Consider the following 15,886-nt stretch of genomic DNA (forward strand, 5'->3'; position numbering starts at 1 on the left):
GAAAATTAAAAAAACAAACCAAAAAGCCAAGATCAATATTAAAGACTTCACAAGAGCAATACTCACTGCTCTATTCATATTATTTAAAGGGAAAATAAAATCCAGTTAAAAATGTACAGGAAAGTGTTTTAATGTTTCTTTCAATAGACAAGGGAAAACTTTGACAGATAAGATGATGACTTGTTGGGTTTCCTTGATGAGTAGGCCATGTTCCAGCAAATCTGAAAAAAAAAAAATTAACTTTCATCTGAGAATGCCACTGCTTTAGAAAACAACAGAGGGTCCTGTGGCACCTTTAAGACTAACAGAAGTATTGGGAGCATAAGCTTTCGTGGGTAAGAACCTCACTTCTTCAGATGGAAGTAATGGAAATTTCCAGAGGCAGGTATAAATCAGTATAGAGATAATGAGGTTAGTTCAATCAGGGAGGGTGAGGTGCTCTGCTAGCAGTTGAGGTGTGAACACCAAGGGAGGAGAAACTGCTTCTGTAGTTGGAAAGCCATTCACAGTCTTTGTTTAATCTTGATCTGATGGTGTCAAATTTGCAAATGAACTGGAGCTCAGCAGTTTCTCTTTGGAGTCTGGTCCTGAAATTTTTTTGCTGTAAGATGGCTACCTTTACATCTGCTATTGTGTGGCCAGGGAGGTTGAAGTGTTCTCCTACAGGTTTTTGTATATTGCCATTCCTGATATCTGACTTGTGTCCATTTATCCTCTTGTGTAGTGACTGTCCAGTTTGGCCAATGTACATAGCAGAGGAGCATTGCTGGCATATGATAGCATATATAACATTGGTGGACGTGCAGGTGAATGAGCCGGTGATGTTGTAGCTGATCTGGTTAGGTCCTGTGATGGTGTTGCTGGTGTAGATATGTGGGCAGAGTTGGCATCGAGGTTTGTTGCATGGGTTGGTTCCTGAGTTAGAGTTGTTATGGTGCGGTGCGTGGTTGCTGGTGAGAATATGCTTAAGGTTGGCGGGTTGTCTGTGGGCGAGGACTGGCCTGCCTCCCAAGATCTGTGAAAGGGAGGGATCGTTGTTCAGGATGGGTTGTAGATCACTGATGACACGTTGGAGAGGTTTAAGCTGAGGACTGTAGGTGATGGCCAGTGGAGTTCTGTTGGTTTCTTTTTTGGGCCTGTCTTGTAACAGGAGGCTTCTGGGTACACGTCTGGCTCTGTTGATTTGTTTTTCTATTTTCTTGTGTGGGTATCGTAGTTTTGAGAATGCTTGGTGAAGATCTTGTAGGTGTTGGTCTCTGTCTGAGGGGTTGGAGCAGATGCGGTTGTACCTCAGCGCTTGGCTGTAGATGATGAATTGTGTGGTGTGTCCGGGGTGGAAGCTGGAGGCATGAAGGTAGGCGTAGCGGTCGGTGGGTTTTCGGTATAGGGTGGTGTTAACGTGGCCATCGCTTATTTGTACTGTGGTGTCTAGGAAGTGGACCTCCCATGTAGATTGGTCCAGGCTGAGGTTGATGGTGGGGTGGAAGCTGTTGAAATCATGGTGGAATTCTTCCAGGGTTTCCTTCCCATGGGTCCAGATGATGAAGATGTCATCAATGTAGCGTAGGTAGAGAAGGGGCGTGAGTGGACGAGAGCTGAGGAAGCGTTGTTCCAGGTCAGCCATAAAAATGTTGGCATATTGTGGGGCCATGCGGGTGCCCATAGCGGTGCCACTGGTCTGGAGGTATATATTGTCATCAAATTTGAAATAATTGTGCGTGAGGATAAAGTCACAGAGCTCAGCAACAAGTTGTGCTGTGTCATCATCAGGGATACTGTTCCTGACAGCTTGTATTCCATCTGTGTGTGGGATGTTAGTGTATAGAGCCTCCACATCCATGACAGGTTTCAGGGTAGCAGCCGTGTTAGTCTGTATCCGCAAAAAGAACAGGAGTACTTGTGGCACCTTAGAGACTAACAAATTTATCAGAGCATAAGCTTTCGTGGACTACAGCCCACTTCTTCAGATGCATACAGAGCTAAGGTGCCACAAGTACTCCTGTTCTTTCTACATCCATGGTGGCTAGGATGGTGTTTTCTGGGAGGTCACCAATGCATTGTAGCTTTCTCAGGAAATCAGTGGTGTCACGGAGATAGCTGGGAGTGCTGGTGGCATAGGGTCTGAGTAGGGAGTCCACATATCTAGACAGTCCTTCAGTGAGAGTGCCAGTGCCCGAGATGATGGGGCGTCCAGGATTTCCAGGTTTGTGGATCTTGGATAGTAGATAGAATAACCCCGGTCTAAGGGTATGTTGATTTGTTCCTGTGTTAGTGTAGGGAGTGTCCTGAGTAGATGGTGCAGTTTCTTAGTGTATTCCTCAGTGGGATCTGAGGAAAGTGGCCTGTAGAATTTGGTATTGGAGAGTTGTCTGGCAGCCTCCTTCTGATAGTCAGACCTGTTCATGATGACAACAGCACCTCCTTTATCAGCCTCTTTGATGATAATGTGAGGGTGGTTTCTGAGGCTGTGGATGGCATTGCGTTCTGCACGACTTAGGTTATGAGGCAAGCGATGTTCTTTTTCCACAATTTCTGCCTGTGCACGTCGGCGGAAGCATTCTATGTATAGGTCTAGACTGTCATTTCGACCCTCAGGAGGAGTCCATGTGGAGTTCTTCTTCCTGTGTTGTTGGTGGGAGGGTATCTGTGTATCAGTGCACTGTTCAGTGTTATCTTGAAAGTATTCTTTGAGTTGGAGGCGGCAAAAGTAGGCTTCCAGATCACCGCAGAACTGTATCATGTTCGTGGGGGTCCTGGGGCAAAAAGATAGTCCCCGAGATAGGACAGACTCTTCTGCTGGGTTGAGTGTGTAGCTGGATAAATTGAAGATATTGCTGGGTGAGTTAGGGGTACCCCTGTTGTGGCCCCATGTGGCAGGTAGGATTTTAGACAGCTTACGGTCCTTTTTCCTTTGTAGAGAGGTGAAGTGTGTAATGTAGATCTCCTGTCTTATTTTAGTAAAGTCCATTTGTGTGGAGGGTTGGTTATTTATGAAAGTCTCCAGGTTGGAGAGCTCTTTCTTGATGTTTTTCTGTTTGCTGTATAGAATGCTGATCAGGTGGTTCCTCAGTTTCTTTGATAGTATATGGCATAATCTCTCACTGTGGTTTGTGCAGTATATAGATAGCAATGGATTTTTCACCTTCAGTCCATTTGGTATGATGTCCATCCATTTGCATTTGCAGAGCACCTCACCCTCCCTGATTGAACTAACCTCATTATCTCCATACTGATTTATACCTGCCCCTGGAAATTTCCATTACTTCCATCTGAAGAAGTGAGGTTCTTACCCACGAAAGCTTATGCTCCCAATACTTCTGTTAGTCTTAAAGGTGCCACAGGTCCCTCTGTTGCTTTTTACAGATTCAGACTAACACGGCTACCCCTCTGATACTCAACTGCTTTAGAAAGTGCACTCTGGGATTTCCATAGACAGAGGCAGTCCAGAAGGCACTGCTCACTACCTCCCTCTTCTCCCATGAGATTTTGGCTCCCAAGAAAGATGTTTGTTATGCAATGCCAGCTTTGATGGAAGAAGAAACTGTGTGCAAGTACTCATACTGTAAAGACAGTAGCAGCAGTCCAGAGTCTACTAGTGATGCCGGCAGTCGTGCCAGGCCCCAACAAGAGGCACTGCTAGCATACTAAAAGCCTCCTAGAGATGCAGTGTTGCCAACTTTCACAATTTTATTGAGAGTCTCACAATATGGGATTCTTTGCTTAAAATATCAGCTCCTGGAGTCATGTTATTTTGCATGATAATCCTAGATTTCATTTTTTTTAAGGACTTCTAGCCTTCATAGTTGTGGAGAAAAACCTGAAAATGTGACTGACTGTAACATAAAGGCTCAGAAACCTAAAGACAAAGACCCCCAAAATATATCTTTTAAAAACATGATTGTTAAGCCAATCTCATGCTTTTGGGGGGTTGGCGATACTGGAAAGGTGTCACCGCCTGTTTCAGTGTGGGGTATCAAGGGCTTATTAGGGTGTCCTCCAAAAGAACCATAGTTTAGAAGGATTATTGTATGAAATGGAGAACTGCCACCAGAGGTATGGAGCAATAATCATGAGACCTGAACTCTTTTATCACTTAGGGTCAAACATTTAATAGTAATGGGGCTAAGCACTCTTGGATCAGTAGAAAAATGACACTCCAGAATTTAAGAACAAAATATTCTTTTTTTCTGTTACAATTTTATGACATCCATTAATTTTCCTAAATGAATTATTGTCTCATCACACAGAAGAAAAAACAACAACCTGGCTGTAAATGCTAACAAAATAAACAGATTTTTTTTTTCAATTTTCATAAAAAGGGAGGAGATACTACTTTGAAGTAGCAGCTCTGTCAGGAGAAAATACAAGTCACATTTTCTACTTATGTGTTGATGCTTTATAGTCTCAATTTTCATCTTCCTCCCTGTTCTTCCTTTATTCAGGGTGTGTTAAATTCACTCCTGTTCATTTTACTCATATTTATTACTGATTCTGTATCTAGGACATTTAATTCTTCTCATGAAGGAAGCATTGTGTATCCCTGAATTTTCCCATCCTTGCAAAATTTACTTTATTGGCTTTTCAAAGCATACCCAGGTGCTATCTATTTGTTGCATTTAGTGCCACTGTGTGGACATACTATCATGAAGTTCCAAACTCTTAGTTTCCAGGTCACTGATCCCCTTTCCTCAGTCAGACCGTACACCCACTTGAGGGTTGCCTGCTATTGGCAAATAAATAGACTCATAAAGAGGTTCTGCTGTTCAGTTTTATCTCTAACTAAATAGTAATTTATTATAACATAAGCAAACACAAACATGACAACCATTCGTAGAATTGAATCTTGCCTAATATGTGAATGTAAGCATAGTTCCTGTCTACAATAATGTATTATCTGTCTGTTAGCAGAGGCAGCACAGGGATTTCTTTCAAAGCAGCTATTTAAATCCAGCTGCCACATACTATAATACACTGTCCAATTCATTTAATAAGCACCAACATACATCTATCAAGTTATCTTTATGCACGATGCCGATGACTAAATCTAGGAGCAACTGCTCTTTTTGTTGTTCTTTGTGAGTGTTACATGATGAGCTTGGGGACTCAAAGTCTCATATAGGAATTTCTGAGTGCCGCAAGCAGAATATGTAGATTATTAAGAGACTGATCTGGATTTATTTTATTGCATTCTTCTTCAAGAATTTCCTTTTGCAGTTCTTGGTATGCATTATCCAGGCACTTCACTCATTCTTGAGTTCATGCAGTTATCTATTTGCATTGTCCAAGGCTCCCATCTGATCTAAAGTGTATATTCCTATTAGGTGAACCTGAAGTAGTTGATATTAGGTAGAGTTAGAATATATGGAGATATACATATCTCATAGAACTGAAAGGGACCTTGAAAGGTCATCAAGTCCAGCCCCCTGCCTCCACTAGCAGGACCAAGTACTGATTTTTGCCCCAGATCCCTAAGTGGCCCCCTCAAGGATTGAACTCACAACCCTCGGTTTAATAGGCCAATGCTCAAACCACTGAGCTAGCCCTCCCCCACATAATTGGTTAAATTATTCCCATTGTGAATATGGTGTCTAAAAATTTACCCCCATTTTTATTTGTGAATGAGTTGTAAACTGATTCTAATTTGTATGAATGCATTAGTATTTGTTAATGAAAAAAATGTAGCAAAGCCTTTAAGTACATGCCTCAGTCCATCCCTATTTAGCAAATCACTGAAACACAGGCAAAACTATAGCCGTATGCTTACGTGCTTTGCTGAATAGGGATGGCCTTCTGAATGAAGCCCAAATATCTCATGTGAACAGTTTTCAGTCTATGAGATGGTTAGTAAGGAAGACATTGGTGAAGTGAAAAATTCACAACTTTATTATTATTATTTTAATGCTGTCATAGAATCATTCAGCCTGGGACCAGAACTTGAACTCTGCATTTCATGTAAAAAGCAACAGAGGGTCCTGTGGCACCTTTGAGACTAACAGAAGTACTGGGAGCATAAGCTTTCATGGGTCAGAACCTCACTTCTTCAGATGCAAGTAATGGAAATCTCCACAGGCAGGTATATATCAGTGTGGAGATAACGAGGTTAGTTCAATCAGGGAGGGTGAGGTGCTCTGCTAGCAGTTGAGGTGTGAACACCAAGGGAGGAGAAACTGTTTCTGTAGTTGGATAGCCATTCACAGTCTTTGTTTAATCCTGATCTGATGGTGTCAAATTTGCAGATGAACTGAAGCTCAGTAGTTTCTCTTTGGAGTCTGGTCCTGAAGTTTTTTTGCTGTAAGATGGCTACCTTAACATCTACTATTGTGTGGCCAGGGAGGTTGAAGTGTTCTCCTACAGGTTTTTGTATATTGCCATTCCTGATATCTGACTTGTGTCCATTTATCCTCTTGCGTAGTGACTATCCAGTTTGGCCAATGTACATAGCAGAGGGGCATTGCTGGCATATGATGGCATATATAACATTGGTGGACGTGCAGGTGAATGAGCCGGTGATGTTGTAGCTGATCTGGTTAGGTCCAGTGATGGTGTTGCTGGTGTAGATATGTGGGCAGAGTTGGCATCGAGGTTTGTTGCATGGGTTGGTTCCTGAGTTAGAGTTGTTATGGTGCGATGCGTGGTTGCTGGTGAGAATATGCTTAAGGTTGGCAGGTTCTCTGTGGGCGAGGACTGGCCTGCCTCCCAAGGTCTGTGAAAGTGAGGGATCATTGTCCAGGATGGGTTGTAGATCACTGATGATGCGTTGGAGAGGTTTAAGCTGAGGACTGTAGGTGATGGCCAGTGGAGTTCTGTTGGTTTCTCTTCTGGGCCTGTCTTGTAGCAGGAGTCTTCTGGGTACACGTCTGGCTCTGTTGATTTGTTTCTTTATTTCCTTGTGTGGGTATCGTAGTTTTGAGAATGCTTGGTGAAGATCTTGTAGGTGTTGGTCTCTGTCTGAGGGGTTGGAGCAGATGCGATTGTACCTCAGCGCTTGGCTGTAGACGATGGATCGTGTGGTGTGACCGGGGTGGAAGCTGGAGGCATGAAGGTAGGCGTAGCGGTCGGTGGGTTTTCGGTATAGGGTGGTGTTAATGTGGCCATCGCTTATTTGTACGGTGGTGTCCAGGAAGTGGACCTCCCGTGTAGATTGGTCCAGGCTGAGGTTGATGATGAGCTTCAGTTCATCTGCAAATTTGACACCATCAGATCAGGATTAAACAAAGACTGTGAATGGCTATCCAACTACAGAAACAGTTTCTCCTCCCTTGGTGTTCACACCTCAACTGCTAGCAGAGCACCTCACCCTCCCTGATTGAACTAATCTCGTTATCTCCACACTGATATATACCTGCCTCTGGAGATTTCCATTACTTGCATCTGAAGAAGTGAGGTTCTGACCCACGAAAGCTTATGCCCCCAGTACTTCTGTTAGTCTCAAAGGTGCCACAGGACCCTCTGTTGCTTTTTACAGATTCAGACTAACACGGCTACCCCTCTGATACTCTGCATTTCATGGCTCTCCTGCCCAATCCAGGATGGGTGATCATCCTAAGAGAGGTAAAGTGAAAGGTTTAAGGTACCCAACAGAGAAGTAGTGGAGTCAGGAATCCAATGCATGTCTCCTAGGTCTCAGAGCAGTGTCTTCTTCACTGGGCCACAAAGCCTTGGTAGAAGCAATACGAGTCTTGAGGATAATAATCAAAGACATATCATTCAGCACAAGCTGTGTCTTTAGTACATAATTAAGCGCTTTGCTGAACTTGGGCCTTAGAGCAGAAGGTCCTGTGTTCTGTTCCCCAAGCTGCATGTATAGTATTTGTTTGGGTTGTTGTTGCTGTTGTTTTTTGCAGTGTCAATATGAATAAGCATGTATACAGCCAACTGTTCTGAGTTCACTTTAGATTTCTGTTCCTGGTCTTTGATATCATTAATTTGTCAACCTAAGAATGCTCTAAAAGCATCCATTCTTTCTCATTCAACGTGAACATTTTTTCCCTCAACTTCTCATCTCCTTGGGGAAATATCAAGTGTGGTAGATAATTAATAGCTACCCACATGTATATGTGAAATCTATCAATGAATACACTTAGGCCATGTCTATGCTAGCAAGCTTACAGTGGCACAGCTGTACCGATGCTGCTGAGCTGCTGTAAGATTGCTTGTGTAGTTGCTCAATGTCGATGGGAGAGAGCACTCCTGTAAATGTAATTAAACTACCCCAATGAGTGGCAGTAGCTATGTCAGTGAGAGAAGCTCTCCTGCTGACATAGCGCTGTAAACACAACCATGTATGCCAGTGAGACTTATGTCAAACCGGGCTGTGTTTTTTCACACCCCTGAGCAACATAAGTTTTGCCGACATAAGTGGTAGTGTAGACATGGCCTTATTCAAAAAAGCTAATGAAAGTGAAGAAGAAAGTACAAAATAAACTGTGGAAAAGTGACAGACATATTTCTGGATATTTTACATGTATAAAGGAAGGCCGAAACAATTGAAGTCTGAAGTGAAAAGGAAGATAAAAATGATTGAAAATATTATACTTTAACTACACTAAGGTGGACAAGATATTGTAGTATCTATGTCTTAATACACAAGCTTACCTGTGAAGATGGACCCGTGGGTCGATAATTCATGTAGTGTTAAGTATTGCAGTGAGGAAGCCCTTTCTAGTGTTATTATAGAATTTACAAACTTATAAATGCTAAACCTTTCTGTTCCTTTTGGCACAAGAAATAGTTTTGGATACAAGTGTGTAACAAAGGTTTTAACATGGTGCATTTCTTCCTGATAAAGGAGAAAGAAAAAAGGTATAGGCCAGAAACAGGCTGGGTAGAAGATTTTGCATTTGATTTTCTCTTTTCACAGTCCAACAAACATATGTGTGTAGTTGTGAAAGTTACAGTCAGATCCTTATCTATTTCATTTGAATTGCCTGAATCTAAGGCTCTGACCAGGATTTTGGGAATTGCTCTATATTCTCCATTCTATACACAGCACACACTAATTCACACATCTGGCTTGAATCCACTAGAGGCTCCCTCTTATATCCCCAACTATCATCATTAATTATTTGTATGTGGCAGTACTATTTGCAAAGACTCTGCTCTCCTATCATCATCCATCTTGATGGATCCATCCATCATCCCCAGAACATTGGACTCTATGGTGGACTGTAGAGAAAGGGAAACAACTTTTTTACTTATCCTGTATATTATTTCATGTATGTTACAGGTGCATTTATGACATTTACTGGACTCCCACCTTCTGTCCCTAATCATCACAAGAACTGCCAGCAACACCATCACCATTTCGATGTTGAGCCAATGGGGAACAATTTGGCTGAAGGACCATCTATCTCCTAGGATGTAGTGTTCCATAGGGCAGCTGTCACCAGGTGCTGAAATTACATCCTGACTCCTCACTTCAATATGTATCCATACCAGCGGCGGCTCCAGGCACCAGCGCTCTAAGCATTTGCCCGGGGCGGCAAGTTGCGGGGGGTGCCCTGCCAGTCCCTGCAAGGGTGGCAGTCAAGCTGCCTTCGGTGGCATGCCTGCAGGAGGTCCACCGGTCCCGCGGATTCGGAGGCAATTCAGCGGCAGGTACGCCGAAGCCGCGGGACCGGCGGACCTCCCGCAGGCAGGCCGCCAAAGGCAGCCTGCCTGCCATGCTTGGGGCAGCAAAAAAGCTAGAGCCGTCCCGATCCATACTAGAGCTGATCACAAATTTTCTGATGAATAGGTCTTTAATTAATTTTTTGAATAAATGGACATTTATATTTTTTGTCAAAAAATTAGTTTTGGGCAAAAAAATCAAAAATTTGAAAACGGAATTTTATGTATTTGTTCATTGGCAACCAAATCAAAATATTTTTGGATGAAATATGTTGAAGAAAAAATTAATTGAACAAAAAAGTATCCAACATTTTTCATGGAAACAAAAGACATTTTCCTGACCAGATCCAATCCACATAACAGACATGTTGCTTCACATGCTGGAAAAGGAACATGTTCAAAGTGTCTCCAGGCAAGGGACCTTTCTGCTGCACAAGTATCACCCTTTCTATCCCCTCTATTTAGTTCTCCTCCCAGTTCTCATGCTGTTGTTTCATTACTCTACTTTCTACTCTTTCTTCTTTGTATTCTTAGCCACCTAGCAAGCTTTTTGGGAGCTGCTAAATAAGGAATAATAAGGAAAAGAGAACTGTATGTATTTTTCCATCTAGTGTTTCATTCCAGTTTTTTCTTGCTTCTCAACACTCTCTTCTTACAATCCTGAGCCATAGTTCTGTCCTATTTAGGGATCCATGTATGTGTTTTGCCGAATAAATTATTTGTTACAAATAGCTCATCCACTTTTATTTAGGAGCCATAGTAAAAAGCAAACTAGAGCTAACTGTGTAATTATTTATTTGCATTATAATAGTGCTTACGGTCACCAGTCATGGACTAGGACCCTACTGTGCTCAGTGCTGTACAAACACAGAGCAAAAAGACAGACCCTACCTCACGGAGCTTACAGTTTAAGGGCTTGTCTTCACATACTGGTGCAGCTGTGCCACTATAGCACTGTGAAGATGCTCCTACACCGACACTCAGTGTAGTTAATCCACCTCCCTGAGAGGCAGTAGCTATGTCAACAAGAGAAGCTCTTCCATTGTCATAGCACTGCCAACACTGTAGGTTAGGTCGGTATGACTATATTGCTCAAAGTGTGGATTTTTCACATCCCTCAGTGATGTAACTATACTGATAGAGGTCTCTCAGCTAGACCAGGCCTAAGTAATAAAATGGAAGATAATGGTCAGTTTAAGTTTGGGCTCCATATCCAAAGGCATGTGACAGAGTAGGGAGGTATTCATTCCTCTCTATGCAGCTGTTTAACTGCTCCTGGAACACTGCATTCATTTCTCAGAATTCCATCACCAAAAAGATCATGACAAATTGTGAGTATTTCAGGAAAGAGCAACAAAACTGCTTAGGGAGCTGGGAGGATCGATTTACCAAGCAAGATTTTAAGCGTGAAATATGTATATCTTGGCTATGCAAGAAATGAGTGCTCAATTTTCCATGTCATTTGCACCTGTCTGTATGTGTGTCTGTGTGAGCGAGAGAGTGATGAAATCTAATCTGACAGTATTTCATACCTCTATGCGGTGGTGTAAATGATGACACAAAGAGCAAGGCATAGGAGAATCAGGCCCGCAGTTGGCAATTATTAGAATCATATAAACAACAAGGAATTAGAAAGCATAACTAATCCTGGGATGTGTAAAAAAGTAAGAGCAAGGGGATGGACTTAAGGAAAGTGAAATTTAGGATGAATATCAAGAAAAAATGTCCTGCCTAAGATCCACTTCTGTGGAATAGTCTCCCAAAGAAAGTGGTAGAAACCCAATCATTTTTATATGTAAAACTCAGTTAGACAAGCCTATATAAAATAGACTGAAGGAAGAAATCATACACTGGCAGAGTGGACTAAACTACAAAAATCACAGATTGTTCACCCTTGCCTTGCAGTCACTAGACTTACTCCACTCTTGGGTTGTTGTATTTCATTGGTAAATCAGATCCTATATAGTGTACTGCAATTATCCTACCCTCCTTTGTATGTTAGATACATAATATTATCTCCATTGCTAAGACATCTTACATGCAGCAGGTTTACACAGCATATTACATATAATTTCATTTTAGTCAAGAAAATAACCTTACATTGTGATGAGAGATTTTGCCTCAGTTGCCTGAAAAGCCTTGTAACACTTTAAATTGAAGGATTTCAGAAAAACCTTGGGAAGGGGGTCTAAAATCAGAAAAATGATAATTTGCTTAATTGGAGATAAAACAAAGTGGTAGTGTCAGGACCCTTTGGCATGCTTAGACTAGTAATTAGTTTTAAGACGAAGGCATTAATGAAATAAAAAATAATAGTAGTTTAAATTAAGAAAATCCAGTAATGACAGCTATAGGGTGATGTAGTGAAAAGATTCCATAGGAACACATAGAAGCCCATAAAAATGTATAGGAATGATGCAATCAGGAGACAGTATTGCATCACTTCCAGTGGGGAATGACTCAGCAAAATCCCATCCAGATACATTGTAGCCCATATGAATACATGGGACTTTCAAACAGGAAGTAGCTATGGTTCATCCAAAGGTCACCTGAAAAACTCCATAGGGATACATTCAGCCCATAGAGATAGATGGAGCTTCCTGTACATGTGACGAATTAGCATTATTCTGTGCCATCTGTGCAAATCTCTGGAAACTGATTGGCTGAGGTTGAGTGTCACATGTCAGTGCACATGACATATATTAGTATATGCTAATCCCTGAAAGCTGATTGGTTGAATAATGATAAATTATAGCTAATGAGCTGCAAATCCTATATAAAGGCAACAGCCAGCAGGCTAAACCCTGTAGTGGGATTGGGGACTTGGGAAGAGAGAAGAAGCTGCAAGAGAACTAAAAGGAAGAAGATGCTTGCGCAGAAGAACCCACCTGAGAAGCAACGTCAGCAGCAGCAGAAGCAGCTAGGCAGCTTTTGGTGGAAGCTTGTTAGGCTTTGGGAGGGGGTTGCTTTGGGTTTCCACCTAAGCAGCAACCACAGAATTCTAAGGTCATCATGGCAACGGCTTCCTTAGCAGCCCAGCCAACAGAGCTTCTCCTTCAGCAGCAGCAAGCAGACAGTGGCAGCAGACAGTGCTTATTGACATAGCTGAAGGTCCAATAGATGAATATAGAGGCAATTTGATTGGAATGTAAATAAGAGTGTATGGGTTCTTCTTGTCAATAAAGCTGCATGCTTGAGTTTTGAATGAGATCTTCCCCTATGCATCTCATGATTGCCTGATCAGCACTTATTAGATGTTTAGTGTTAAGTATTTAGCATTGAATGTTTATTGTATCTTTGATTTGCTGTGCCACTTTATTTTTGTATCTTTATTTGCCGTGTGCCATTTGAAACAATTGTTATTGTATTGCATTGCTTTTATTTGCCGCACCGCTTCATTCCTTTTAACTGTAACCTTTATTATATTTATCTCTATTCTATCTATCTCTATTGTTTTATTGTAACCACTCACTTCTAAATAAATATTGTTTTTGAAGATTTACTGCTTACTTGTCTATTCTTGATCGGAGGGCTGTATCCGTGTCCTTTCAAGGGAAAACTAGCTATCTGAGGTTTTCCCTGGCAGCTCTTTTAGGGCGGGCCACAACCTTGCTTACCAGTTTAAATCATTATAAAGTAGAGGTTTTAAATTAAAAGCGGTGTTTTTAGGCAACATCATTGGTATAGTATAACTATGACACATATAGAGGTTTTAAAGTACATTTGTAGGGCAGTGCAGAGTTTTTATTTACTTGCCCAGCTAAATACACCTGAGGTGCAGTTGAAACTGTATTTCTACATGTGCTAATAGGAAATAGTGTGAATGAGAGAACCATTATTTGGTTATCTTCACACAATGATTTTTGCAGAAAAATGGTTTCCTGCAAATACTTTACCAAATCATTTATAGAATGGTACAGGCTGTTCCTACATTGCTTCATTATTCTGTGCCATCTGTTAACTGTTCCTTGTACAAAGAATCTCTGCCTAAATTCCTTTAGGTCCTAGCCTTTCCTTTGTTTAGTTCATGGACCATGGTGGTTTTATGTGACATAAGCTTGTAGGATCTCTCCTGTCTATTCTCTGCAGAGGGCACGTCATACATTGAGTTCCTCTTTTCCAAAGTATGTAGGACAAGTTTCTCTACTTTTCTGCTATAATTTCCTACATTTGCATCCACTCCAAAGCATGTCACCTGCTATATACTCTGACTCTCCTTAATACTCTTCCATGATAAAGCAACCAGAATAGAAGTGTAATATTCTAATTATCATCACAGAAACTTATAAAGTAACTGGCTTACATTTCTATTTTACTTAGACATTTGAGTACATCTTTATAATCAGAATATGAATGGATTTTAGTTCCCCGGCTGTTTATTACTATTTGTAAAAAGGTAGTGCCCACAATGTGCTAGCCCTACCTACACATTCATATAAATAAATCAGAAAAGTGATTATAAGTACCTTAAGGGGAATATTCTTGAACTCCCACTAACATTCTATACATTAAGATTGTTTTGTTCTGCAAGTTTCTTGGCCAAATATACTGAACTTCAAATTACTACATCAAACACCCACAATTAATAGTGTTGTGTGGACCTGACAAGTAGTTTAGTGATCCTGGTGTGCAGAAGGGAAAGTTGAAGGCTAGTTTGGAGAGAAACGTTTGGTAGAGAGGGTGCTGGATAGGGCTGATTGGGAATTTTTCAATTAAACTTTTTTTTTTAAATCAGAAAAGTTGGTCATCAAAATAGTAAGTGTGTGGGGGAAAGGGTTGATTTAGACAAATCTCATAATTCAATAACTTTTTGAAAAGTTTCAAAATTGCCAACATGTCCTGTTTTCACATTTTTGCAACAAAATGTCTAGAAAAAAGGTAAAAAAATAAATATCAAAATCAAAACGTTTCAAAATTATCAAACTGAAATGTTTCAGTTGACCCAATCTATTTTTTTCAGGTTAGTGATTTGCAAATAAAGTGTTAAGATTTCATTCCTGACACAGGATGGATTTTGTTTTTCTGATGTCTCTAAATCTCATGGGATAAGAAAACAGTTTTCTACTCATTGCTAGCACTGGAAGCAGAGTTATAGAGTCATAGTCAGAGTTTGAGGTTGGAAGGGACTACCAAATCATATAGTCTGACCTCCAGTATATCACAGGCCACCAGCACCACCCATCACCCACTCACAAAACCCAACAACTGAAATTAGACCAAAATATTACAGCGCACAGGAGACTAGACTACCAGCACAGAATGGGAGTGACCGAGGTGCACCAGTGCCTGAGACCCTGGCAATGGCAGGGAAACGTTTAAATGAGATATACCGAGATGATCTGGGCATGTGACCTGCACTCACACACTTTAGAGGAAGATGCAACCCCCCCAAGATCACTACCAATTTGACCTTGGGAAAAGTTCCTTCCTGATCCCACATGTAGCAATCCGAGTGCGTGAGCAAGAACCAGTCAGCCAAGCACATGAGAGAGACATTCCTTGGTGCCACCTCAGAGCCCTGGCCCGCCCTGTCCAATGCCCCATCTCTAGCCCTGATGCTTCAGAGGAAGGAGATTTAAAACAAAACAAAAACTCAGAATATATATATATATATATATATATATATATATATATATATATATATGGGTGGGGGAGGGGGCAGGGCAGGGAGGGAGTGTAAAAACCTTCCTGACTCCAGCACATAGCTGGCTGAAACCCTGAAGCATGAGCTTTTAGGAACACAAGACAAACAGGAAGTGAGCCCCAGGGCTGCTGAGCCCTGCCCCAGACCATCACAAGTAACCCTATCATGCAATCAATTAAATTGTTTGTCCCAACAACTCCTATTGTGAAGCTGTTCTAGAACCTCATCCTTCTTCTAATTTCTAGCCTGAATTTGTTCTTGTGCCAACATTGTCCTATAGCTTAAATAGCTATTCGCCCACCCTGATATTTACCACCTCCCCCGGCCTCCCCCAATGTATTTATAGAGAGCAATCATATCTCCTTCCAGCCTTCTTTTTGCTAGACTAAACAAGCCAAGCTCTTCTCATCTAAGGTAAGGTTGGGGTGGATGGCCTCTGAGGTACAGTTGTTATAATAATAGAAAGGTGTGTTCCTGTTCTTGTAGGAGTAGAGGGCATGCACAATTTTCATTTGCTTGCTTTTTTTGGTTATGTAGGGGCAACCCTAGCGGTTTCACACTGTACTGTTTTGCATATTAACATTTGTTAATGCTACTCTTATATTGTTGCAGTGGGTCCAGGCCTGAAGCGTA

Source organism: Malaclemys terrapin, chromosome 3 (assembly GCF_027887155.1).
Source record: "Malaclemys terrapin pileata isolate rMalTer1 chromosome 3, rMalTer1.hap1, whole genome shotgun sequence".
In the NCBI taxonomy this organism is placed as follows: Eukaryota; Metazoa; Chordata; order Testudines; family Emydidae; genus Malaclemys; species Malaclemys terrapin.